The sequence below is a fragment of the Triticum aestivum genome, chromosome 3B (assembly GCF_018294505.1).
Source record: "Triticum aestivum cultivar Chinese Spring chromosome 3B, IWGSC CS RefSeq v2.1, whole genome shotgun sequence".
Classification (NCBI taxonomy): Eukaryota; Viridiplantae; Streptophyta; class Magnoliopsida; order Poales; family Poaceae; genus Triticum; species Triticum aestivum.
In genome coordinates, this window is record NC_057801.1 from 143,300,665 (window position 1) to 143,326,880 (window position 26,216).

The 26,216-nt window shown below is 49.4% G+C and overlaps 2 pseudogenes across 1 annotated transcript; one reads left to right on the forward strand and one right to left on the reverse strand.

Annotated features, from left to right (window-relative positions):
• The first annotated feature begins 991 nt into the window (after window positions 1–991).
• LOC123069044 (root phototropism protein 3-like) lies at window positions 992–20,320 on the forward strand (annotated as a pseudogene).
• Window positions 20,321–20,407: 87 nt separating this feature from the next.
• On the reverse strand, window positions 20,408–23,544 carry LOC123067402 (uncharacterized; annotated as a pseudogene). The gene is made up of 6 exons (XR_006431534.1): window positions 23,389–23,544; window positions 23,073–23,293; window positions 22,818–23,011; window positions 22,561–22,785; window positions 22,094–22,461; window positions 20,408–22,007 (listed from the first exon to the last, which is right to left on the reverse strand). The product of XR_006431534.1 is annotated as an uncharacterized protein (transcript).
• Between the last annotated feature and the right edge of the window lie 2,672 nt (window positions 23,545–26,216).

A 26,216-nucleotide genomic window follows, 5' to 3' on the forward strand; every position in this document is an offset into this window, starting at 1 on the left:
GCGGTCGATTGGATTATATGCGTGTGATATTACAGGGGGTACAAACCCTTGTGCCAGAGGAGGGGGTGGCTTATATAGAGTACGCCAGGACCCTCACCGCCCTCCATTACAAGGGACTTAATGTACATAAAGTGAGAGCGTTACTGATAACGCCAGCCTTAAGTGTTGTTAATGACCTTAAAGACTACGGAGTGAACGCCTGCCCGTTGCAATGCTGAGTGACTCCTGATCTTCGGTAGGTCGACTGATTCCTTGGGTGGCCGAGTGACAATAGGTAAGGGGACTCCCGAGTGACATGGCTGGTCGAGTGGATTGCACTCGACATCTTTAACTGAGGGTCCCTTGTTACCTCTTGGACTTCTTATCTTCTAGGGTAGTGACCTTGGGTAGGACATATAGGTCAGGCCTATGACCCTACCCAGGTCTGTATCCTCATCAGGGTGGGGTGCAGGGAGGGTGAGCACGCGGTTGCCTCTAAATCACAGTGCAATGCCTAGGGGCTAGGCGCTGCACATTAATGTGTGGTGTCTAGCTCTGAGGCGCTGCACTGCTTGGTGCGGGGCCCCGGGGATGCCACGCTGGACAAATGTGCAACGCCTGCGAGCTAAGCGCTGCACCATAGGATGTGGCACCTTCATGTCGGGTGTCATTCAAAACGTTAGCTGAGTGAATTTAATTTCAAGAGCAGTTTATTTTGTGAAATGTTTTCGTTCACGGGTCAAAATTGTTAAATTTGACTGTGCACGCGAGCCCGTCCTTCAAATCGCCTCTCCCTATAGGGTACAACCACCATGAATTTTACTCGGAAAACACACCCCTTGTTTATCATGGGCAGCCACATATGACATAGTACGACACGCAGCTCCAATGGTGGGTGTCGTCATCTCTCGCCCACAGCCTCGCCCGCTCTTTGGTCCATACCCCGATGCACGCACCGTGAACTTGAAGCAGCTGAGCTCCGAGCTCGCGCGCCGCCCCGCCCCGCCCCGCCATGAAGTCGTCGTCTCAGAGCCACAGCCCCAGGACCCCGTCGCCGCGCGCTCGCGGCACCGCGGCGGCAGCCGCCGACCACGCGCGCTCCTCCTCGGAGCCATGGGTTCTGGCATGCGTGGACGACACGTGCGTCAACGACGTGGAGAGCTTCGCGCGCACCGTCGCCGCCGTAAAGTCCAAGCCCGGCCCTGACCTGCTCCCGAGCGTGCTGTTCCACTACGCCGCCAAGTGGCCGCCGGACGTGGCCACGTCCGCGTCCGGCCGCTTCCTGCCCCCGGAGAGCCCCACCGCCACGTGGCTCAAAAAGCGCCTGCTCCTGGAGACCCTCGTCGCCGCGCTCCCGCCGGACCCGCCCAACGGCGCGGCCGCCGACGACGGCATCACGTGCGACTTCCTGCTGAAGCTGCTCCGGGCGGGGAGCATGGTGGGCGCGGACGCGGCGCTGCTGCGGGAGCTGGAATCCCGCGCGGCGCGGCGGCTGGACCAGGCGACGCTGGCGGCCGTGATGATGCCGGCGTTCGGGCACGCGCCGGGCGGGTCGACGCTGCTGGACGTGCAGCTCACGGCCGGTTTTGAGATTTTGGGGGCCCGGGCGAAACGAAAACTCGGGACCCTTTACTTCAACCATTGTAAATTCGTAACAGTTATAACTATATAACTATCTCTACAGTGTCAATGTTCTTCCACTTCTACCCATCCGATTTGCATCTACTGTATGCAAGGAAGGTTTTGGTATTGCGAAAGGACCCCGCTCCTCTGCTTGACGTTTGCAGAAAATTATTTGGTCTCTCCAAACAAGACACAACCCTTCCACAGATCATCCAACAAATAAGAGGAACATACTTGGGTGAAACTTACCATATTTTTATAATCAAGAACTAGATGTTTTTTATTATTTTTAACAAGTATACTATTATATTATGAATCCATTAAAATGCATGTCACTTTGCTAGTTTCTGTGTGTGTGTGTGTATATATATACATCTAGATCCATCCAAAACCAATATTTGTATGAAATCATTGATACAGGCAAATACACACAATTTTGAGAATAAATACATCATAAGTTGAACTCGCAAAAGCTACACGGCATTGTATGCAAAGATTAATTACTTAATTAGCTAAATAGGGAATGGTAATACGGAGAATACGGTATACCTTGAATATGTGGGATTGCCATCGGTGATGGTCTGATGATCAGCCAATCATAGGATGGAGATGGACCAGCAGCTCGATGTACCTCGAGTGCGTCAGACTCTTGGCGACAGCGGATCACACCTCGAGTGGAGATTGGAGATCCGAGTCCGCGGGTGAAACCGCAACTCGCGATTAGAGCTGGGGGCCGGGACAGGATCACGATCGTCCTGAAGATGCGAACTCGTGATCAGATCTGGCCATCTCGAAAGGGAATTAGGAATACACACATCGGAGAGGATTGGAGCGAGCGGCTGCCTGCGTCTATATGTCCAGCCCATGGCCTAGTGCTAGACGCGTTCGTGTACGTGAACCTAGCAGGCTGGGCGGCTGCCCCCTCTGCCCCCCCCCCCCCCCCCCCCCCCCGGGGCGGCCCTGGTGCCGCTGGTGCGCGGGTTCCTCAAGGAGGGCGGCAAGGGCGCCGGCGGCGGGGCCGGGGCCAGGGTGGCGAGGGCTGGTGGACGCGTACCTGGCGGAGGCCGCGCTGGAGGCCGGGCTGCGGCCCGCCGAGCTCGAGGAGCTCGCCCACGCGCGCGCGGCCGACGCCGCCCTCTACCGCGCCGTCGACACCTACCTCAAGGTGACCATGCATGCATGCTTACTTAACTCCGTTTCCATTTTTATCTTTCTCGACGTTGCACTTTGTACTATTGGTCAACTGCCAGAAGACTGCGTGAAAATTTGTCTCAAAAAAAGAAAAAAAGACTGCATGAAAACTTGTGACAGCGCGTAGTACATGTGTTGTTGCGTTTGACCACTGCATTTTGCATGGGACAGCGCACCAGCGTGGTAGAAGGTACTCCTTCCGTTCCTAAATATTTGTCTTTCTAGATATTTTAACAAGCTACATACGGAGCAAAATGAGTGAATCTACATTGTAAAATATGTCTATATACATCCGTATGTGATAGTCCATTTGAAATCTCTAAAAAGACAAATATTTAGGAATGGAGGAAGTACATGGTTAACCAGTAACCACTATGGCATGCTGGCATAATGATCATAGCAAAAAAAAAAGTTTAGTGATATAGTCAATAACCAAACTTTATGATGTCATACCGTGAGAAGCTATTACTGTACACACTCACAGTACACACCACATGTGGCAGGAATCCATAAGGCCATGTTCGGTTAATCCCCTTGCCACAGGGATTGAAGGGGATTGGGGAGGTTTGAGAAGGATTTTCACTTGTAAGGGATTTAATCCCCTTCAATCCTTTTCAAACCTCTTCAAACCCTCCCAAACCGAACAAGGCCTAAGGCCTTGTTTGGTACAGGGGGTTTCCAGCCCCAAAGGGGGTGGGGATTTGAGGGGATTCGGTGAATCCCTCTTTTCCACCCAATCCTCTCAAATCCCCCTGAATTCCCAATCCTCCTCTATCCACAATCTTTTTTGTATAAAAGTGTTGTTTGGTACGCAGGGTTTTTATATTGATATACGATGGTGCAAGGCATCCAAAAATCCAATCTTTACAAGCAAAACAACATCATAGCAGAAATACTTGCTACAGGTAGAATCCACACGTAAAAGTAATCATGTTGCTACAGAAGTGTAGAAGCACGGTGGTGATCGTCAAGCTCGTGCTAGGTGACTCGCTCTGGCAGCCATTGTGGGAGCACTTTATCATTGCCGACCAAACAATATCGTCCACTGCAGGACCGTGGACAAAGCCTCCGCCGTGCTTGCAAGTCAGACACTATCCGTCGGGGAGCCCGGCAAGGCATGTACCACTAGCTAAATGTCCGCCATTTGCACTACAAAAATTCAAGATCATAGCAGGAGGTTAGTATTAATGCTGCCTTTCTCAGGTGAATGGCAAAAAAGAATCGGTCGAGTATTTGCCTCGAAGATAGGAGATGGCTACTTACCAAATCTTAGTTGAGGACGTAACCTGAAAAAATAAGCTAACAAGGGGGACTCCACAAAAATAATCACTATGACCTTTATCAACCAGAGAACACATACAGCCACAATATGAAGGATCATCACTCAACGGCAGCAAGAGAATCATGTGAGAACTACAATCATATTGTCAAACAGTTAGACATTTCCATAGTAGTACTGCATCTTCATGTCTTCTCCAACAAAAGCAGTACAGACCAACTTGGAATAGGATACAAAACAAGAAACAAATTATGTAAGATTTTATCCGTTAATTGATTAAGATTCAGGCAAAGGAAAACTTGGAACAAGCATGTAGGATGATACATAATCATTCAGACTAGAAACAAACATCCACCTAATCAATTGAGTGACTGATGACGACTTGCACAATACAATGCATAAATAATATTTATAAGCATGATTCATCCAGACAACCATGTGCAACTGAATGAGCATCTGACCCAGTTATAAACAGAAACGAATGCAAATAAAAATGAATATACACCAAATTTGGGATAATATATATTTTCTAAGCTTGGCAGAATATTGCCTATACAATATCTACAGAGAGAATCACTTACCCGGTCTATTTGGAGTGTAACCTGTATTGGCTTAAGCTGGGTAATGAATGACTACTCGGATGATAGCCTGCAAATAGAACTAGTTTACTAAACAGTGATTGGCAAACATCTTTACATTTGCTAGGTAGGACATTTGCTAGGTAAGACTTAAGAGCGACATAATTCAGTTGCATATGCCACTTCTGATTTATCCAAGAACACAAATTCCAGCACAAATCTTGCAGTAGGATAACATGGTCAGAGCACACACCATCATCTAACTACAGAGCACCGTCGGAGCAAGTTTGAAGCTACTGCCATTTTCGGAGTAATACCAAGCTGCTGCCATATGAAAGCAGACATGGCAGAGATCAATTCAGTCACCAAGTAAAAAATCAACAACACATACTACTACCACTACTTGCAGATAGGTAGGCATAGTCGACAGTGCAGATACAGAAACCAACGACACATCATCAGTCTAGGAGGAGGTGAACTTGTTGACGGCCCTGCTGCCCTCGGAGACGGCGTGCTTGGCGAGCTCGCCGGGGAAGACGAGGCGGCAGCCATGGACCGGCGGATGGAAGAAACCTGGACGGCGATGGGGAAAGAGGGGGAGACGAGGCGAGGGCTTACCACCGGGGAGAAGCCCAGTATGGCGGAGGAGGTACATCGGCATCGAGGAGTTGGTCTGCGGCGCGTTGAGGAGGAGTCGGGCGGCGACACTGTGAGCGGGCGGCGGCGCGGTGTTGTTGGATCCTCTCCTGCCAAACGAGGAGAATGGCGCAAGTACGCACAGTTGAAAACACTGTTTTACATTCTTGTCCGCATTCATCCGTCGCACACACCAGGAGATTTTGCTAGAAAACCAAACTGAAAATGCCTTTATCATTAGTCGGAGTTACTATGCCTGTTGGTGTGTTTGGTCATGGGAGCTCCGACTGCTACACAACAAAATGTTACCTGTTGTCACGCACGGGAATAGGCGCATATATCCAATTAATCCCTCTTGTCTATAGTCCGGTGCCCTTTTGTTCTCATCCACGCCACTGTTTGTTTGTTTGTTTTCCCGAGTAGTAGCAACTTCACTGCTCACACTCACTCACAGTACAGCTTTACTAGTACAATATTCCCTTCGGATTTCATCTCATAATGTGTGGACGAAGTTGTCAGGCTGGGGATCTTGCGGAGACGGCCAGAGCATGTTCTGTAGATATTTATGGCCAATTCGCTGCCATAGCAGACATGATTCATCTTGCAGGGGGTGTTTGGTTCTAGGCCTAACCATGACACACTTTACCATACAATATGTTGTCATACTTGCCTAAGGTTAGTTTTTTAAAATGAGGGATTGTTTGGTTTGGGACTAAGTTTGTCTAAGGTTGCCACATCTAAAGTTAGTCAAGTTTGACCAATTTAGATGGGTGTTTGGTTCAAGCCACACCTTAGGCAAGCCACACTAGGGTCCCACATCACATACACTTAAAAAGTGTGGCAAGATTTCCTTAGGCTTGCCAATTTGTGGCTCTCATTTTAAAGAACTAACCTTAGGCAAGTGTGACAACATTGTGCTGTTTGGTTTGTGACTAACTTTGCCAAATGTTGCCACACCTAAAATTAGGCAAGTTTGACTAACTTAGGTGAGTGTTTGGTTCAAGTCACACCTTAGGTAAGCCACACTTGGACCCCACATGGCATACACACAAAAAATATGGCAAGATCCCCTTAGGCTTGCCAACTTGTGGCTTTCATTTTGATAAACTAACCTTAGGCAAGCTTGGCAAAAATGTGTGGCAAAGTGTGGTAATGCTAGGCCTAGAACCAAACAACCCCACGGCAAAGTGTGGCATGGTTAGGCCTAGAACCAAACATCCCCTGAGAGCCACAAATTGACAAGTCTAAGGGAATCTTGCCATACTTTTTGAGTGTATGTGGTATGGGACCCTAATATGGCTTGCCTAAGGTGTGGCTTGAACCAAACACCCATCTAAATTGGTCAAACTTGCCTAACCTTAGATGTGGCAACCTTAGGCAAACTTAGTTTCATGGGCATTGCCGCATGCGTATCACAAGTTCAGAGCTTTTCGTATCGAAATGCATCCCGACAAATCAAAGTGGATGTCATCTGCTCCACTGTTCTGTGCAGTTTTACAGTGTTGTCCCTGTCATGACATCCACCACAAACGTTGGCATTGTCGCGCTCTGCAGAGGACGGATCCGCGTGCAAAACTAGGATCAGAAAAAAGATGTTCATGTTCAATTTTGGGACTATACTAGTTTAACCCGCGTAGCGGCACGCCGCGCCCGTCTGTACGTCATGTTAGAATCATGAACAATTATTTATAAGCTAAAGAAAATGTACATGATGGCTCCACGTGTGCTATATGCTATTATATTAAGAAAAACACATTGATACATACACAGGGACGGTGATATAAGAGCTCAAGATGGGAAAGTAGTACATTTATTACAACCATGCATGATGCATGTTGACAAATAAAATGACACAGGCTACGTACTAAAACCGTGTACAGTCCGCTCTACATAGCCATGCCCTGCTGATACGTTGTGAGAGAAATCTTGTATACGGTGGTATTAAACTTTATCTGATAATTATTTGATTAGCTACTCAATTGTTGCATGTTCACTTTTTTATGTCGTGCCGTATGTATAAACATCATATTGGTATGGATGTTGAAATCTTTTATAAAGGAACACACATTATCTAGACGCTACATATAAGTTATGTATTTGTGGATAGAAAGAGCCTTGCGCTGATTATTTGGCTAGTTGGTTGGTTGTTTATGTTAGTTGTTGTGTTCTTCAAGAGTTTTTCACGTTCGTGTAAGTTTAATTGTAATTTTTTCTCACAATGCGTTTGATTTTCATCTTCACATGTAGTTTCATGTGCTTAGTTTTAACTCTTGTTTTTTATTTTATTGGTTTGATTATTCCGGATTTTTTAATTTCATGTGAGATAGATGATGTGTGTGTCTTTATAGTGAAGATAAAAATTGGTTATGCATCAATAATGCCATGTCTGAGAGCTACAATAAAGAAATCAATGTATAAATATGAACTGAAAAACATAGATTTAGTCTTCACATATCGTCATATTCTACAAAGTATGAAGATTGATACACTTATACTAAGATCATACACATTACAACCACTCATAGTTTATACTCCCTCCGTTCCATAATTTTGTGCGTATAGATCTTATAAGAAGTCAAACCTCACAAGCTTTGACCAACTTTATGGAGAAAAACATTTACATTTAGAATGCTAGACTTATATCATTAGACTCATCATAAATATAGTTCCATATTCTATATATGGTATTGTAGGTATCAATAGTTTTCTCATTCTAGTGTGGCCTCCTGTGGGATTGGTGCATGTGATGAAGAGGCATAGAGCTTCTGCAAATTCTTCAATACAATCTTGTGGTGGCTTAGCACCGGTATATGAGATGATTGGATCTTTAGTTTGTGAGCGTTGGGGACATGTGCAATGCTATGATTTCGAAAAAATGTTGCACGTCTTTGCCATGATCTTATTAGTTTGTCATGTGAACTATTTTTTTGAGCATTTATTTGCTGGCGGGCCATGTTGAAGTGCCATTGCTTGGTGTAGACTCGTACTTGTGCTGAAAATAGGCTTCTTTTTTTTCGAGAAAACGCAAAAGAGTTGTGTTTCATTGCATTGAACAGGAAGACATCGGGGGTACAACCTCCAGAAAGGAGGGACACACACACACACGCACACACACACACACACACACACACACACACGACCGTCCTCACCAAGTGACTACAGCTAGGTGAGGAGGTGCCCTCAACTACAGACACGCAACGACATTAGGCCTCGCCCAGCCTTGCCTCCAGCCAAAATGGCGAAGCACCGAGACTCGAAGCAACAGGGCAGCATCACTGCCATTGCCAGACACTTCCAGGGACGAATGCAGCTTCAGGACTGCCCAGACCGACGTACCTCGCACCCATGTGCCTAGAGAGTCAGCGGGTGAAAGGCAGGGCCTGATTGGAACTGGTGTAGCATCCATTGGGGATCGCTGGCGCAGGCAAACGTTGCGACCTGCTCCTTGTCTAGCAGTCTACGCCAGATCGATGCATCGCCAACCACCATCTGCCGCATCAAGTACTCCACTTGCAGCCAAAGCAGCGCCATCAAGAGGGGAACGGCGTTGAGACGCCGCCGCTGCCCGGTCCGGGAGGCCGGACCTAGGATTTCTCCCGGTGCTTGAGGAGGAGGTCCGGTCAGGGTCATGCCAACGCCTCCAAGGAGGTGACGGCACCCTCGGGCGTCGCCGTTGACAGCGCAGGCCGTCGCTGCGCGGGGATTTCGCCCGGACCCAAGAACGAAGACCTCAGATGCATTGGCAGACCGGGCATGGCGAAGAATCATCAGAGAAGACCAACACACATGGGGAAGCCTAGAAACGTTGTCGTCACAGGAGTGGGCACCGACCAGCGCAGCTCCAGCAGGCCGGCCACCGCCGGGAGCGCGTCCAGCAGGCGGCAGCAGCCACCTGCACCGCGCCGCCGCTGCGCTGGCCCGCAGCCTCCGCCGCCAAGATCCGCCGGGGCACAGCGGAGCAGCAACCGTCAGGGTCGCCGCGCGCGTGCTTGTTAACCCAGCGGCAACCGCCGGCGGAGGACGGGAGGGGTGGGAGGAGGGAGAAGGGTGGGTGGGGCAGAGTTCTTGTCGCGGGCCTGGGCGGGCTCGCGCGGCCCAGATCTAGGCGCCCTCAACTCTGCCGCACGCATCAGCGGCCGGCGGCCGCCAAGGCAGCGCCACCGCGCACGCAGTCCACGCCATCTCGACCTCCCCGCGAGCAGACGGCCGCCCGCCGCGCCACCGCGCGCTCCCGCCGCTCCAGCACGTCCAGCAGCGGCGCGCGAGCACACGAACGAGGGCCCCGTCGCCGCCGTCCACCGGTGAGGGCTTTGCCCGCCGGCATCCTTCGGCGACGGCGAGGGGAGGGAGGGGAAGGAGGGGAGCCTGGGCGGCGGCTAGGGTTTCGCCTCCCGAGTCGCCCCTGGGAGCGACGCGGGGGCTCGGGGGGGGGGGGGGGGGGGGGGGGGGGCGGCAGGAGGCAGAGTTCAAAAAATAGAAATAGGCTTCTCTTCATAGCTTCAAAGGCATGATAACTATGGTCACTGATGACTATGTTAAAGTGAGTGTAGAACAACAGATGTATTCCAAGGCAGCCTGGGCAACATCGCCTTGCTGATGCATTTCGCTGATTTTTTTCTAGTGCCGATGTATATGTACCAAGACAGCTTGGGCAACATCAATCGGAGGTAGACATCAAAAAATAGCACCAACATGAGTAAAATTGAGTAAGTGAAACGATATGTCCTACCAATGACATTGCTAACATAAGCAAATGCTTTCATAAAGCAAATAACCATGCTGTGGCATTTTAATTAGCTTGGTCAGTACTGCATGAAGGCTGAGAACTGATATTTTACAATTGTTCCCTCCATTCAAACAAAAATATTACTACGAATGACTGAAAGAAAAAAAGATAGCGGTGTCTCCTTCCCTTCCATCCCCTCTCCACTGAGAGCTCAGCCATGACAGCATAGCTGATTTAGAGTGATGACACAAATTTCCCATATGAACATGTTACAGGGAGGGGAAACTGCAGAAATTTGTCAAAAATGAAGGCGAATCCACATAAGCTCTGTATGTATGCAGTGGTTTAGTGGCACGTCTCTACTTAAGAATGTGCATGCTGACACATTCTAAGATCTATGCATGGTGTCTGCTCTCTGATCCTAAGATAACATTGTTGTCTCTTGCCTCGATATGCACCCCTTTTAGTTAAGCAAACATGCAAAGAAAAAATTCAGTCAGGCAAACATCACTAAATTTGATATGCTAGCAGAAATAATCCTTTGCAAATCGTCTAAATATTTAGAGATGTGCTTGTGTATTTGTTCAATCAACAATCGAGTACTATATAATCTAGCAGGTAGTGTTTTAAAAACAGTTTCCTACATGAATGAGTTTTTTTTTTTGACAGAACCTACAGGAATGAGCTTGTGTAGCTAACTATGCAACTCTATACAAACTTTACTGAATTATATTTATATGACAGGTCTCCATTTGCGACGACCTGCAAGGATTAAATGACCAGAATCTGATTCATGATGCACATATATCCTTCCCTGATATTACCTACTTTGCTGCTAAATATTACACTAACCATGACATTTCTTCCTCTGTTATGGTCAGAATTACAATCTGATTACTAAGTACTAACCCCTAATCATACTTCGTAATCTGACTGTTGGTGGTGTGTGCCGCCGCCACGGCGGACAGCTTGTACGCGTGATTAGCTGGCACAGCGACAAGCGCTTCTCGCTCCGTAGAGCTGCAACGGCATCGGCTCGAGGCAGCTCCTGCCCGGTACGGGCACCTGGTGGCAGTGACAGAACCCCACTTTGTGGCCGCAGGGCGCAAGTGCTGTTGGATGCCTGGATCATGCTCATGCGTGCGGCGAGCTCCCTTTTGAATGGCTCGCGCGCGCCACGCAGCAACGTCGGGTTCTCCTGGTGTGTGGCGCCAAGGCGGAGAAGAAGCGATGTGGCGCCAAGACGAAGAGGAAGCGATGCTGCGGAACGCGGTGACCATGCCACGGTGGTGCTTGGCGGCGTCGAGGGCGAGGTAGCACGTAGCAGGCGGGCAGGTCCTCGAGGCCCTCGGGACGTCGTCATTCGCCGTGATATCTTCGCCATGCTCGCCAAGAAGTACTCCTACGGTGTGCGACAAAAAAGCACCAGAAGAATCATGGCCAGCAACAGAACACTGCAGAACTGCTTGATGAACCCGTCCATCAGTACCAGCCCGGTCATGACGTAGACGACTAATTTAACAACTAATAACAGCAGGCCGAATTCCAGGGCAATGACCCCAACGACGGGCGCATGTCCATGTCTTCCATCGATGGCCAGATTGCAGACGATGAATTCACTGGTGGTGGCGGCGGCCGTGATTGTGAGGATCTCACCGGGTCCCTGGCCGGCCGACGGCGGCAGCGAGGTTCTCGGCAGCTCGCACTTGGCGGCATCGGCGCCCATGGACTCCGCCGCTCATGCACCATGATCCCACCTCGCCGTGGAAGCCATTGCCATGTTGGTGCAGGCGCCAGGCACCCATGGATTCTGCCGCTACGGGGCCTCTAGAGGACGCAATGGCCATGCTGGTGCATGCGGCCACCAGCGTCGCTGCGAACGCTGTCGCCATGTCAATCACACAACACGCGGCGGAACACGCCTGCCAAGCTGCTTGGATCGACGCCCAGCCGACATGCCACGGTGAGATGGAGACCCAACGGTGAGAGCACCGGCAAGACGCGGTCCGGCGGACATGGGATCGCCTAGTTTGGAGAAAGTCGGCAAACGCATTGGTGAGGTCTAGAAGCGATGGGGCAAAGCCGTTTTATACAGGCGCCGAACGATCTTGTCAGCGACTCTGCTATCGCTGCATCGACAAGGCGTGATCAGTTACAGGGCGATCCGGCAAGCAACGACAAGGCCAGGCCCAGGAGGGTCCATAAGCGGCCTGCTCGGTTAGTTGGGCCAGAATGGGTCTAATAGACCTGTGTATAAGTACGCAGGAGACACTTGTAACGGGTGGGACGGACGGAATGGCTTCGGCCGACTGGATAGGATAGATGTGGCTGGTGTGTGTTGTTCCTCTGTTCTTCCTTCTTCCCTAGATTTGAATTGATTCTGTAAGCTATTAGACACCAATCGAAGAGAGAGTTACTCGGTGCTTACAATTGGCATCAGAGCTACAGATCCTGGCACAACAAGCTCCGAACAATCACCCGCACGCGACGAGATTCGCGGCGCATCATCACCGAGAAATCATGGAGAGTCTGTTGCCGGCGACGAAGGCGGTGTACGAGTTCCTCAAGGCTGACTTGGCGGAGTCCCTCGACGTGCGGTTCAAGCGACAGGATGAGGAGGCCTCCAAGTCGATGCAATCCATCGTGGGCGATCTGACGACGCGGATCGACGATCTCAAGATGTCGATCGGGGTCGACATGGATGAGATCCGTGCTGGAATGGAGCGACCGCCGACCGCCAACTCATCGTCCCTGGGCAGCCGCCCGCAAGCCAGTCCAACCCAGATGGGTGGCAGCGATGGAGGTGGAGAGGGCAGCCGATCAGCTCCACTAGTCAAGGGAAAGGAACACGCCCGTCCATATGTTCCCCCTCCAGCCAGAGGTATGAGATCAGAGCTCAACCCAGTCCAATCGTCTCGATACACTGAATTCCACCGTGAGAATACTGAGCACTTCAGTTTTGGTCCTCGCATCGATCTGTCACGGTTCGACGGTACCAATCCGAGATTATGGCAAACCAGATGTGAGGATTATTTCAGCATGTGTGGAACACCTCGTCAGTTATGGATACAGTTCGCTTCTACCATGTTTGAAGGACCCGCAGCTCGATGGTTAGAATCTGTGCAGCGCAGAGTTCCGGATGCGTCGTGGGAGGAATTCTGCAGATTGTTGCAATGCCGTTTTGGTCGCAATCAGCATCAGGCACTGGTGCGCAAGTTCCACAGCATCTCTCAAGTGGGCACAGTAGCGGAGTATGTGGAACAGTTCGCTGAACTATATGACCAATTGTCGGCATATGAAGCGGTACCAGAATCAGTTCACTATGTTACTAAGTTCATTGATGGGTTAAACTTTGCAGTCCAAGTGTTGGTGGCGCTACATCAACCCCAAGATTTGGATTCAGCATATGATCTAGCACTTCTGCATGAATCTCTGACAAGTTCTTCTCCGCATGTGAGCCAGGCTGTCAGGAGACAGCCATCAACTTTGACAGTTAGTCAGCCTAAGGCACTGCCACCCAAGTCCTCAGAAACATATAAGCAAACTGTGGGAGAAGATAAATGGGCTGCTCTTCGTGCATATCGCAAGGCAAAAGGGTTGTGTTTCATGTGTGGAGAGAAGTGGGGCAGAGACCATCAGTGTAAACAAGCAGTCTCATTACATGTTGTGCAGGAAATGGTGGAATTCTTCCAATGCACTAGCAGCAATGGTTCAGATACTAATGATGAGGAAGTGAACCTTATGGCCTTATCAGAAGCTGCAGAGGGAAAATCGTCCAAGAGCAAGGCATTTCAACTGATGGTTGACATTAATGGACAGCAGAAAACCTTTTTAGTAGACTCTGGTAGTACTCACTCATTTATAGATACTGCCACAGCTGCAAAATTACCAGGTTTGAAGGAATGCACAACAATCAAGGTCAGAGTTGCAAATGGAGGAATCATGAACTGATGCAGTTACATTCCAAATTGTCAGTGGTCAGTGCAAGGAAAGTTGTTTGAACATGATCTCAAGGTTTTACCCCTCAGTTGTTATGATGGAATTTTAGGAATGGACTGGCTGTCAAGGTACAGCCCCATGACAGTTGACTGGGAGCAAAAGTGGATGGCATTTGCTGTCAATGGAAAAACAGTAACACTGCAAGGAATAGCACCAGTAGAATTTGCTTATACCATCATTGAACTGTCAGTAGTAACTGATGAAAATGCAGCTAAGGTACTACCAGAAATTTAGGATTTGGTAGAGGAATATAAGGATGTGTTCTCAATCCCTGTTGGACTTCCACCAGAAAGAGCATGTGATCATTCTATTCCCCTCATACCAGGTGCTAGGTCTTTTTCTCTCAAACCCTATAGATTGGCACCAGAATTAAAGGATGAAGTGGAGAAACAAATTCAGGAAATGCTGGACTCTGGAGTAATTAGAAGAAGTAACAGTCCCTTCTCTTCTCCCATTTTGTTGGTCAAGAAGAAGGATCATACTTGGAGGTTGGTTGTGGATTACAGACACTTGAATGCAATCACTATAAAGGGAAATTTTCCTATGCCAGTAATTGATGAGTTGCTGGATGAACTGCATGGAGCTCACTGGTTCACCAAACTGGACCTTAGGGCTGGGTATCATCAAATCAGACTAGCTCCTGGGGAAGAATACAAAACTGCATTTAAAACACATCATGGTCACTTTGAATTCAGAGTGGTGGGCTATGGTCTTACTGGTGCACCTAATGCATTTCAAGGGGCAATGAATGTCACGTTATCTCAGGAACCAGAAACGTTGAGATATTTTGTGTTAGTGTTTTTTGATGATATCCTTATCTTCAGTAAAACTCTGAAGCAACATCTTCAGCATGTCAGAAGAGTACTGCAGGTGCTAAGGAGAGATCAGTGGTATGTCAAAATGTCCAAGTGTGAGTCTGCATCTCAAAAGTTACTTTATCTGGGTCACATCATTAGCAAGGATGGAGTGTCAATAGATCCAGAAAAGATCAGTACTATAGAACAGTGGCCAACACCTGTTTCTGTTAAGGAAGTCAGAAGTTTCCTAGGTTTGGCAGGATACTACAGGAAATTTATTCGCCATTTTGGTGTGATTGCAAAACCCTTGACCAATCTTCTGCGCAAGGGCAACATATTCGTGTGGACTAGCATAGAAGAAACAGCCTTCCAAACTCTGAAGAATGCATTAGTAACTGCCCCAGTGTTGGCCTTGCCTGATTTCAAGAAAGTATTCACCATTGAGACAGATGCTAGTGACCGTGGTATTGGAGCAGTTTTAATGCAAGAGGGACATCCTCTTGCTTTTGTCAGCAAGGCGTTGGGCCCACGCAATCAGACTCTCTCAGTGTATGAAAAGGAGTTCTTAGCCATCTTGCTAGCTATAGAATAGTGGCGCTCTTATTTGCAACTCAAGGAGTTTCAGATAGTAACTGATCAGAGAGCCTTGGTCAGTTTGACAGAGCAACGATTGCATACAGCTTGGCAGCAAAAAGCACTTACCAAATTGATGGGTTTGAACTATCAGATAGTATACAGGAAGGGATCAGATAATCGAGCTGCAGATGCTTTATCTCGCAGACCTCACCCAGCAGCAGACTGTTACATGACATCGTCAGTTCAGCCTGCTTGGATACAAGAGATCATACAGAGCTATTCAGCTGACATGGCTGCTCAGGCCATTCTGCAGAAATTAACTATTGATCCTGATGCTGATCCAAAGTTTACATTACATGATGGGCTATTGAGATATAAGAAGAGGATCTGGATTGGTGCAGATGATCAGTTGCAACGCAAAATCATTAGTAACTTGCATGCTAGTTCAGCTGGTGGCCACTCTGGTTTTCCAGTAACATTCAGAAGAATTTCTCAACTATTTTACTGGAAGAATATGAAAACCATGATCAAATCTGTTTTGCAACAGTGTGAAACTTGCCAGCTAGCTAAACCTGAGCGGGTACCATACCCATGATTATTGCAGCCACTACCAATACCCTCCAAACCATGGGAAATGATGATGATGGATTTCATTGAAGGGTTGCCTCCATCTCGACAGTTTAACTGTATCTTGGTGGTCATCGACAAATTGTCCAAGTACGGTCACTTTATTGCTCTGAAGCACCCTTACACTGCCAGTACAGTAGCAGAAGCTTTCTTGGATCGTGTGTACCATCTTCATGGATTACCAGTGTCCTTGGTGTTAGATCGTGATCCAATTTTCACTAGCTCTTTTTGGAAAGAATTCTGCAACAGAATGGGCATCAAGCTCCGAATGAGTTCAGGCCAGCATCCCCAGACAGATGGGCAAACAGAACGCGTCAATCAACAAGTCGAGGGATATCTTCGTTGTTTTATCAGCGCTCATCCCCATCGTTGGTCGCAATGGCTTCCGCTTTGCGAGCTGTGGTACAATTCCAATTGGCATTCGTCCACAGGTCATTCCCCGTTTGAGGTGGTCTATGGGCATGCACCTCGTTACTTTGGTATTGCTCCTGCCGATGCGATTGCCAGTTCTGATGTTCATCAGTGGTTAGAGGACCGTCATGTGATCATGGAGTCAGTTAAACAGCAGTTGCTGCGAGCCCAGCAACGCATGAAAGTACAAGCTGACAAACATCGCACTGAAAGATCATTTGAAGTGGGTGACTCTGTTTTTCTCAAGATGCAACCTTACATTCAATCTTCTATCACTCCGCGGGCAAATCATAAGTTGGCTTTCAAATACTTCGGCCCTTTTCCAATTACAGAAAAGGTCCCAGCCAGAGTCCTTGATCGCCGCCTGGTTCAGCGAGGAAACAAGTCGATCGCTCAAGTGTTGATCAAGTGGAGCAATTCGCCTGAATCCATGGCAACCTGGGAAGACCAGGAAACACTGAAGCAAAATTTTCCTCGGGCTCCGGCTTGGGGGCAAGCCGCTTCGGTTCCAGGAGGGATTGTCAGCGACTCTGCTATCGCTGCATCGACAAGGCGTGATCAGCTACAGGGCGATCCGGCAAGCAACGACAAGGCCAGGCCCGGGGGGGTCCATAAGCGGCCTGCTCGGTTAGTTGGGCCGGAATGGGTCTAATAGACCTGTGTATAAGTACGCATAAGACACTTGTAACGGATGGGACGGACGGAATGGCTTCGGCCGACTAGATAGGATAGATATGGCTGGTGTGCGTTGTTCCTCTGTTCTTCCTTTTCCAGATTTGAATTGATTCTCTAAGCTATTAGACACCAATCGAAGAGAGAGTTACTCGATGCTTACAGATCTAGATGTACGCGACCAGAACTCGCCACAGAAGCGGCAACCGCCTGTACAGAACGTAGCCAAATCGTAAACAGACGCATACGTGGCATCCTCTCAATAGAACGGCTAAAGACGCGAGGAAAAAGAACGAACCTGTCGGAAGGGTTGAGCGACACAAAGGCACATGCATGCATGAGGAAACAAATTTATAAAAGAAGAAGAAAAAACGCTGTGGAAGAGCTCATAGTCAAATCGCCGAATCAGTTGAGCCCTGCATGCAGTCAATGGGGGGACAGGCCGATCGAACAGGCATGTAGGCCAACAGCAAACTGCCCACGATTCTTTCGGGGGAACTGCTAAATCCACCCGAAGATGTACTATCCCAGATCCCCAGTAAATCACGTGTCATGGCTTGGTTGGTCAAGTTTTTACTGATAAGAAAAAGTCAAAAAAAAAACCTGGTAAACTAAACCTGGCCAGGTTTAGTATATTTAGAATGTAAGGCATGCTCAGTTCTACGGTTGCATCTTTTTTTTTGAAACAACTTCTACGGTTGCATTTTAAGTTTTCTCGGTCTTTTACCTGGAGGTGAACGCTTAGTTGGTGACCCTTCTGAATTTGTATTATATCAGCTTTATCTCTCTTTACTCTAACGCCTCAATTCTCCAAAATTCTTGCGTTCATTTCCTTGCACCATCCAAAGATACATCTTACAAAATTCATGTGCTTTAAAATCATGTTGGAATTCATTGGACGTGGCATCTCAATCCTACGTTTTTTCTATTTCTACGTTCCTAAATTCCTGCAATCCAAAGAACCCCTGAGGGGTTGGGCTAGAGGAGGAAGAAGAGTGCCCAACCGTTCAATTTCTATCCAACCACGAGGGCAAAATCCACTTACGATGTTTTTTTTCAAAGGCCCTACATATAGTCCGTTCCTTGTGTGTACCATGCAAAACTTAGGTCTTTGGATCAACAAAAGTACTCATATGATCCCGAGCTCAAGTGATCCCGAATGAATGGTAAAATCCAAAAAATAGTAAAAAATAAATTTAAAAATATGAATTTTTTTTACCAAAAACAATGATGTGTTTTCTACATGCATGCAAAATTTCATGATGAAATTACTTTTTTTTTGCCAACACCTCCACAAATGTAATTTCATCATGAAACTTTTGCATGCATGTAGAAATAAAACAATGTTTCTAGCCGAAAAAGCAGGTTTTTTTTAATTTTCAAAATATAATTTTTGGATTTTACTATTCATCCTGGATCACTTGAGCTCGGGATCACATACTCCACGTCCTTTGGATCATTCACATTATTTGGGTGTTTGATAATTTGCCGTATATTGTGTCAATGGAGGGTACTCGGGACCCCACCAATCCTTCTCTGGAGAAATTATCAAAGTGGTGGGGAAAAAGTGTGGCAAATAATCAAACTTTCTGGCAAAATTAGACTGTTGGCAACTCGAAGCGAACATGTGACGTGGCTCCCTGTCTCCCGGCGGCGGCAACGCCAATTTGCCTCATCTCCTGTGGCCGTGCGATGGGTCCCGACCCTTGATGACGGAAGGACTTTGTTTTTTGATGTTTTTCTTAGTTTGGTTAGGGTTTGTATCTTACTAAAAAAAATGAGACGGCAAAGGCTCTCTGAAGATAAAATATGGTTCTTTTCGCCTAGCACCCCGTCCCGACGGTGCATTTAGCGTCGACGAAGGGTGTGTCTCCAACGACGGTATCGTCTGATTCAGTCAATGTTGGTCTTCAGTGGATTTGCTTAGATTTGGTTTACGTTCGTCTGCGTTTGTGTGTCTATGAGTTGGATTTTTTGATTTGTGCTTTTGTTCATTATCGTGTTTAGTGCTAGTTCTATGGAGTCTTAGCACAGTGACTCGTCGACTATCTACAACAAGGTTTGTTTGACTTTGATGAAGAAGGGGCCACGATGATGACATGCCTTTTGTTCATTACTCTGAATGTAATGTGTTACTCCCTCCGTTCCTAAATATTTGTCTTTTTAGATATTTCAACAAGTGACTATATACGGAGCAAAATAAGTGAATTTACACTCTAAAATATGTCTATATACATCCTTATGTAGTCAGTTGTTGAAATCTGTAGAAAGACAAATATTTAGGAGCGGAGGGAGTACTTCACAATTTGAGAATTTTCCGCAAGCCGGATCACAAAAGTTTGTTCATTTCCAATTTCGACTCATGTACCAGGCGCATCCGGGCACCGGGAAAGAGGACCGCAAAGTCGATGTGGAGGCTGATCGACGCGCGGAAGCTGTCGGCGGAGGCGGCGGCGCACGCGGTCCAGAACGACCGGCTGCCGGTGTGCTCCGTGATGCAGGTGCTCTTCTCGGAGCACGGCAAGCTCAACCGCCTCGCCGACCTGGGCGCCTCGTTCAGCGGCGCCAGGGTCCCCTGCAGCCCGGCGGCGGCGCTGGACCTCCACTCCGGCAGCGGCCGCTGCCCCTCCAAGCGCGAGGCCCTGGCGCAGCACCAGGAGATGCGCCGCCTGCGCGAGGACGTCGCCAGGCTCCAGGTTCGTTCGCTGGACATTTTCCAACTCCGATGACAGCTCTCATCCGCCAGTGCGTACGCTGACATGTCTGGGCTGCAGGTGCAGTGCAGCGCGCTGCAGGAGCACGTGGAGAGGCTGGGCTCGGAGAGGAGGCGCCGCGGCGGCGGGTTCAAGTGGAGCACGCTCTGGTTTGGCTGCGGTGGCGGCGGCATGGGCGCCGACGTCGCGAGGATCGAGGACTCGAGAGCGGCATGGAGCGGCAGACGCCGGCGAGCGGGAAGAAGGGCAGGGCCAGCCTGGCCACGGCAACGCCCACGCCGACGCGGCGGACCCCCAAGTGGCGCAAGTCCATGTCATCAGAGGAATCTCAAGCCGGCAGCGGCGCTCATGTTTACAAGCTTTTTCTCCTCACTTTTCTCTGTTTCTCTTTGGTCACATAATAAATTATTACAGTTTCTAATTTGGATTCTCTCCTTACGTTGGTATTGCAGAATATGCAAGTAAATCTACTGGTACGGCGGATCAAGAACGAAATGAAATATAGGAGTTTAATTCTGTAAGGGTAAAATAGAAAATGTTTCCAAGATTACTGACAGAGTTCTTCAAACTACTGTAAACCTCACTCACAGAAACATACATAATCTAAGAATTTGGTTCTATCTTTTTTTCACAGATCAACAAATAGTTGTACACAAACACACACACACGAATGTGATCACATAAACGTGATCACTAAACTAACCACAAATGTTCCACAGGCAGAACCTCAGACAGTAGTCTGCAAGCTATGCATCGCTAACTTATTCAGCTACAGAAACAAAATAATAGCACTTCAGACAAATGCAACAAACACCACATGGAAAAGAATAAACAGGGAGATTGCCTCATTTGTGTACCGTTTTCTTGATCGCCTGCTTGCATTTGCTGAGGAACTTGCTGCTGCTCGTAGATACAGAATCCTCGTAGCCGTATCTGTGATCATCGTCGCGACCCACCTTAGGTTTCCTGCCTGCACAGTCTGAGTTTCTTCTCATTCCCAGGATCTTGGAAGGAGAGGATGGCAGGGACCGGAAACCCCTACCGCTGTCGGACCTCGGGAACCAGATCTTCCTTTCCACTTTCTCCTCCTTGATGTCAAAGCTATCCCTGCATCTTGGGGTGCCATGGTGAGTAGCAGCACTCTCACCGCCGACGTCGACGATCTTGTCAACACTTTCAGTGATCTCATCAACACATTCGGTGATCTCATTCCTGCAGCTCTCGTCATCGTCGATTCTGCTTTGAATTTCTTGCTCATCGTCCGAACCGTTCTTCTCGGTGGCATTGTAATCTTCTGAGGAACGGTATGCCGCTTCATTTCCTTCTTGTTGGTCGTCCATGAGCATATGGAGCCACTTATCAACATTGCCCTTGCCTCTGTAGTTCATGTTTGCGTTGTCTTCTGATCTGGCAACACGTCGAGGATGAAGCATTTCATCATCCTTTTGAACTGGTAGCGACTTCTCTGTGGGGTACTTTGGCATTCCGTACACTCCGGTCACTCTATAGGGAGGACTTGGTGGAACCGAAGGGGTCCTTGGAAATGAGACCGTCTGGCTTGCATGGTGAGACCTTTCAGTCTCGGACTCGGCCATGGCTGCCTTTCCCTTATCATTTCTTGACTTCATAGGTGTACCAACACCCCTTGATGCCATGGTTTCCTTTCTTTCCCTTCCCCTGTTACGATGCCGCTCTCTGATCGCCGATTGTTCTAGCTTCTCCCTTACTGAAGCTCTTCCTCTTTCAGTGTAACTCCTGTTTTCATCAGTGGAGATGGACCTTCTTGGGAAGCTTATCACCTTGGAAGGTTGTTCCGTGTTGACATAACTCATTGTTGAAGTCCCTTCTCCAATCTCTTCCCTCTCCAGGGAAATGTTGTATGCATCTGAAGTCCTCTGAGCCTCCTCCAAGAAAACCCTCAGCTCCTGCTTCAGAGGGCTGCTCCTCGACACTCTTTCTGGCTAGTACCTGAAACTCTCACAGTGCCTTTCCTCTGGGATTTCATCGTCAACCTGGTACCTCTTCCTTGCTTGATCAATTAAAGGCTTCACCTGCCTCTCCAGATCATCCCTGTGCTGGTACTTCTTGCGGAGCTCGGTTTCAGATGAGTGACACATGGCTCTCTGTGCCTCCAGTCTCGCCATCAGAGTGCTGGTTGCAGCCTGATTCAGCCTGAGTTGTTCCTTGTACACAACACTCCTGCATTTTGCACCACAATGAAAAATTAGCGCCAGTTAATCAAGATTCTTCAAAGAAATTAGCAGCTCTTGGTTTTACATCCTTACTGGTGCATGGCGTCTCTGATCATCTTCTCGAGCACTGTCTTGTAGTTGGCCTGGGCATCTGCCAAGCGACGGCACTTCTCCACTCGCCGACTCCTCTTGATCAGCTGAACCTCCAGGTCCTGGATGGCTACCCTCTCCTCCTCATTCTTCTGCTGCATCTCGGTTGCCTCATTCTCCAGTTCAGTGAGCTCAGCTTGCTTCTTCTTCGCCTCTTCTCTTTGCCTCAGCGAGTCCCTAGCCATGGCTATGGACAGGTAAGGATTGCTGATGTAGCCGTCAACATCTGGGTTGTTGTTCTCTTTCATCATCGAGTTACCACCATGGCCGCCGTGGGCTGCCAAGTTCTTGTCCTTTTCGCCGGAGAACTTCTTTGCAGGTGCAGGAAAAGCAGTCCCTCAATCATGCATAGCTCTCATATGCAGATGTTGCAAAAGCGAGGAAATTAATGCAAGAAATTCTCTGACAACCGCAATACCGATCAGGGGGTAATTGGACCTCACTGGTCTGTTGGCGTCAACTGATTTGAGCACCGAACTGTCGGAGCCCCTGGCAGATACGATGGCGGCGGGCGCGAGGCCCACCTTCTTCTTCATGTCGGCGAAATGGTGCGGGAACGCGTGCGCCTCCACCGCCTGCAGCGAGCTCAGCTCCTCGCTGGCCCCGTCGGCGAAGAGGAACGTGAATGCTCTGTTGGGGTCAGCAAAGGGCGTCAGACGGGAGCTCACCTGAAGTCGGTGTTCTTGGAGGCGAAGATGGAGAGGAACTGGTCGACGGAGATGCCGAGCTGCAGATCCCACCAGGGGACAAGGAACTCCAGCTTGTTGTGCTTCTTCCTGGACGCCTGCAGCTGCATGATCCGCAGGTTGCCCGGAACCGTCTTCCCTCCCCCCTGCAGATCGATGAAGACCCAGCATCAGAATTCAGTTCAGAAGACTGATTGACAGAACAGACACCACCGTCCGCAGGGCCGCAGGGGAACCAGTGGTGGACGTCCCAGGCGAGGGGCGAGGCGGCGTCGGCGTGGAGGTAGAGCACGTTCCCGTAGGTGTCGACCCGGAAGAGCGCCGGGTCGAAGCCGGCGTTGCCGAGGTGGTGGAGCTGCTTCCAGAGCAGGTTGGGGAAGCCGCGCGGGTTGGCGGTGGGCGCCGCCTCCGCGTCCACCACCGGGAACGTCTCGTTCAGGTCCTTGGCCAGCAGCGCCTGCACGCACCAGATCAGATCAGATCACGACGCGGCGGAGGTCGAAGCGGGGCGAGCGGATCTGCGGGAGAGAAGGAAGGTAGGCAGGTACGTACCTCGTGGGGCTGGAGGACGTAGGGGAGGAAGGCGCCGGGCGGGCCGTGGGCGTAGGGGAGACCGAGCGCGCTGCCGGCGCGGCACAGCCTGCCGTAGGCCCTGGGGTAGCCCAGCGCGTCGTCCACCGCCCTCTCCTCCTCCGTGAACGCCGCCATCGACCCGCGAACGCCGCCGGCGAACCTGGTACTGCGGCCTACGGAGCAATGTTGACTGGTGTGTCGGGGATCGGGATCAAGTGCGTGATGACGACTGAGAGCAACTCTAGCAGACCCCGCATCTCACCGGCCCGCAAAACGCGTTTGCAGTTCGCGCAAAACTATTTTTACGGGTCGGCGCGGGCTGACACAGATGCAGACCTCTCAAACGGATCCGTAAAAAAGTATATTCGTGGAATATACTATTTTACGGGTCGGCTTCTGCGAGTTCTGCTCGGGCACCACCACGACGACCCGCAAATAGGAAAACTGCGAATCTCGCATTTGACATAGGGTTTGGCAAGCAAGTTCAAATTCAAACGACATAAACAATTTGCGAGCAAATAAAAGCGAAGTTCATTACGCAAAAGAGGGCATGCAAAGGTTTGCGCCCATGTCTGGCATCATTTCGGGGGTCGATCTTCACTCCGCGCCATGGAGTCCATATTGAAGTTCATCGGCGTCACCGAATCCACCTCCGTCGCTTGTTCCAACTCCCGCACCGAAATCATCCACATTGCCACCATATGGAGCAGAGAAACATCACCGGAACTGGAACACGGACCGGCCAAGGCGACCATTCTCCTCTTCATAATCTCTCTCCTTGCCATATCATGCCATGTTTTGGTGAGATCGTCCATGTCATTGCGGTTCATTGACATGATCTTCTTCTTTTCGGCGAGCAACAATGACATCGATTTGTTTTCAGAGGCGCGTGTTTTTCTCTCCTCAATGGCAGCTTGCGGAGCCCCTCTTCCTTGAGCATTTGCCATTTTTCTTGCTTCTCTTTTGCCTTCTTCTCGGCCAACTCTTTCTTGATCTCCAACGACTTCAACAACATCAACTCATTTGATTGCACCATGGCATCAATCTTCTCCCTCAAGCTCGATGCTTCTTGCTCTCTCTTCATCTTCTCTTTAGTCTTCTTGTCGCCCTCGGGCTTGTGCAAATTTCTTGGGCCATCATCATCCTCATCTTCATCCATGTTTACAAGTGAGCTTCTCTTTGGTGGGGATTCTTTGTCGATCAACTTCCACTTCTCATACTTTTGGAGCAACTCCCAACAATGCTCTAATTTGAAGAATCTGCCTTCTGAAGCTTCCATGTCCTTGTATCTATGTTGAGCAATCTTGTCCTACAAAATGTGAACAAAGTGATGCAATCATTTCCAATGATACATTATGATGATGCACAACTTGAACAAAGGAAAAAACAAACTCACATAGTCGGACTCCACGGTGCCACTTGGAGGTGCATTGCGTACTTGCTCCAAGCAAGCTGCCCAACGGCTGCACATAGGCTTGATATTCTCCCAACGCTCTTGAAGCGACCGAAATGTGCATGAAGTCCTATTGGGATACTTTTTCATAATGCGGAAGTATTGATCTTCGATCCTTTGCCAATATCTCTTGGCGGTTTGAGAAACACCCATGCATGCATTAAGAGACACCGCACTCCATGCTTGGATCAAAGCTTGGTCTTTCAAGATCGTGTAGTTCTTCGATCTTTGGCTTTTCCCAGTCTTTGATTGCGATTGCTCAAACGCTTCCGCTTCGATCTCCTCCAATTCGTCCGCACAACCATAATCACCCATGCCGCCGTCCGTTTCATTGTAGTCGAATGGTTCGAAAGGGGCTTGATCAATGTCAACCGCGTTCGTGTCCAACAAGTTCACGAACTCGGTTGTCGCATTGTTCGAACCACCGCTATAGCGAACGATAACAAGTCACGAGCTATCGAGACTAATTGCGAAAAATGAAAGGGAATCGCCAAGACCGAAGACGCATACCTTCCGGCCATTTTGTCGAACACCTCGCTCGCGGGAGAGCGGCACCGTTGAATGGCATCGCCAGAGCACCTCCTTGCGTTGGGATGGAGTGAGAGGTTGAAAAAGATGGCTTCCTTGAAGTCGGAACCTTCCTCCGCTTTACGCCCGCGGCCTTGCCGGCCTTCTCCGCCGCCGACCGGGATCGCACTGCGGTGTTGGCGCCCGGAGCGCGGGCCGTCGCAGCGGGGGCAGGAGCCGGATTCCCACCCTGAACGACCACATTGCCCTGCCGCTTGCGGGGAGGCGCGGTGTGTGCTTGGGCGACGGCGGTGGGGGCAACATGGCCGGCAACGAGATCCGCCCGAGGGGAAGGAGCATGCGCCACCTCGACGGTGACGAGGGACAGCATGGGGTCCTCCATGACGGCAAGGAACGGCCGGGGAGGAGGAACCGGAGCTTGCAGAGGGGGGGGCGGCAATGGTGGCGGAGGGTGCGGGGAGCGGGAAAGGGCGCGCGGAAATGTCCCTCCCACCAAATCTCGCGCCGGATAGGGGTTCAGCTCGGGTCGCCCTCCCAGCCCGTGAAGATAGAGGTTGGGGGAGAGGATTTTTCGCGCCCCACAAAAAATTTTGCGGGCCGGGGCGGGATGCGGCGGGTCTGATCGTGTGGATTTTCCGACCCCGACCCACAATTTGGCGGTTATTTTGCGGCCAGGGCGGGATGCGGGGTCTGCTAGAGTTGCTCTGAGGTGCGTGTGGGCTGCGGAGCGGTGAAATACAGCTGATTATTTTGAGGTACTAGTTAGCATGCACGTGCAACACACGTATTAAACATGAAATATTCTAACCAAATACGGATAGATTTC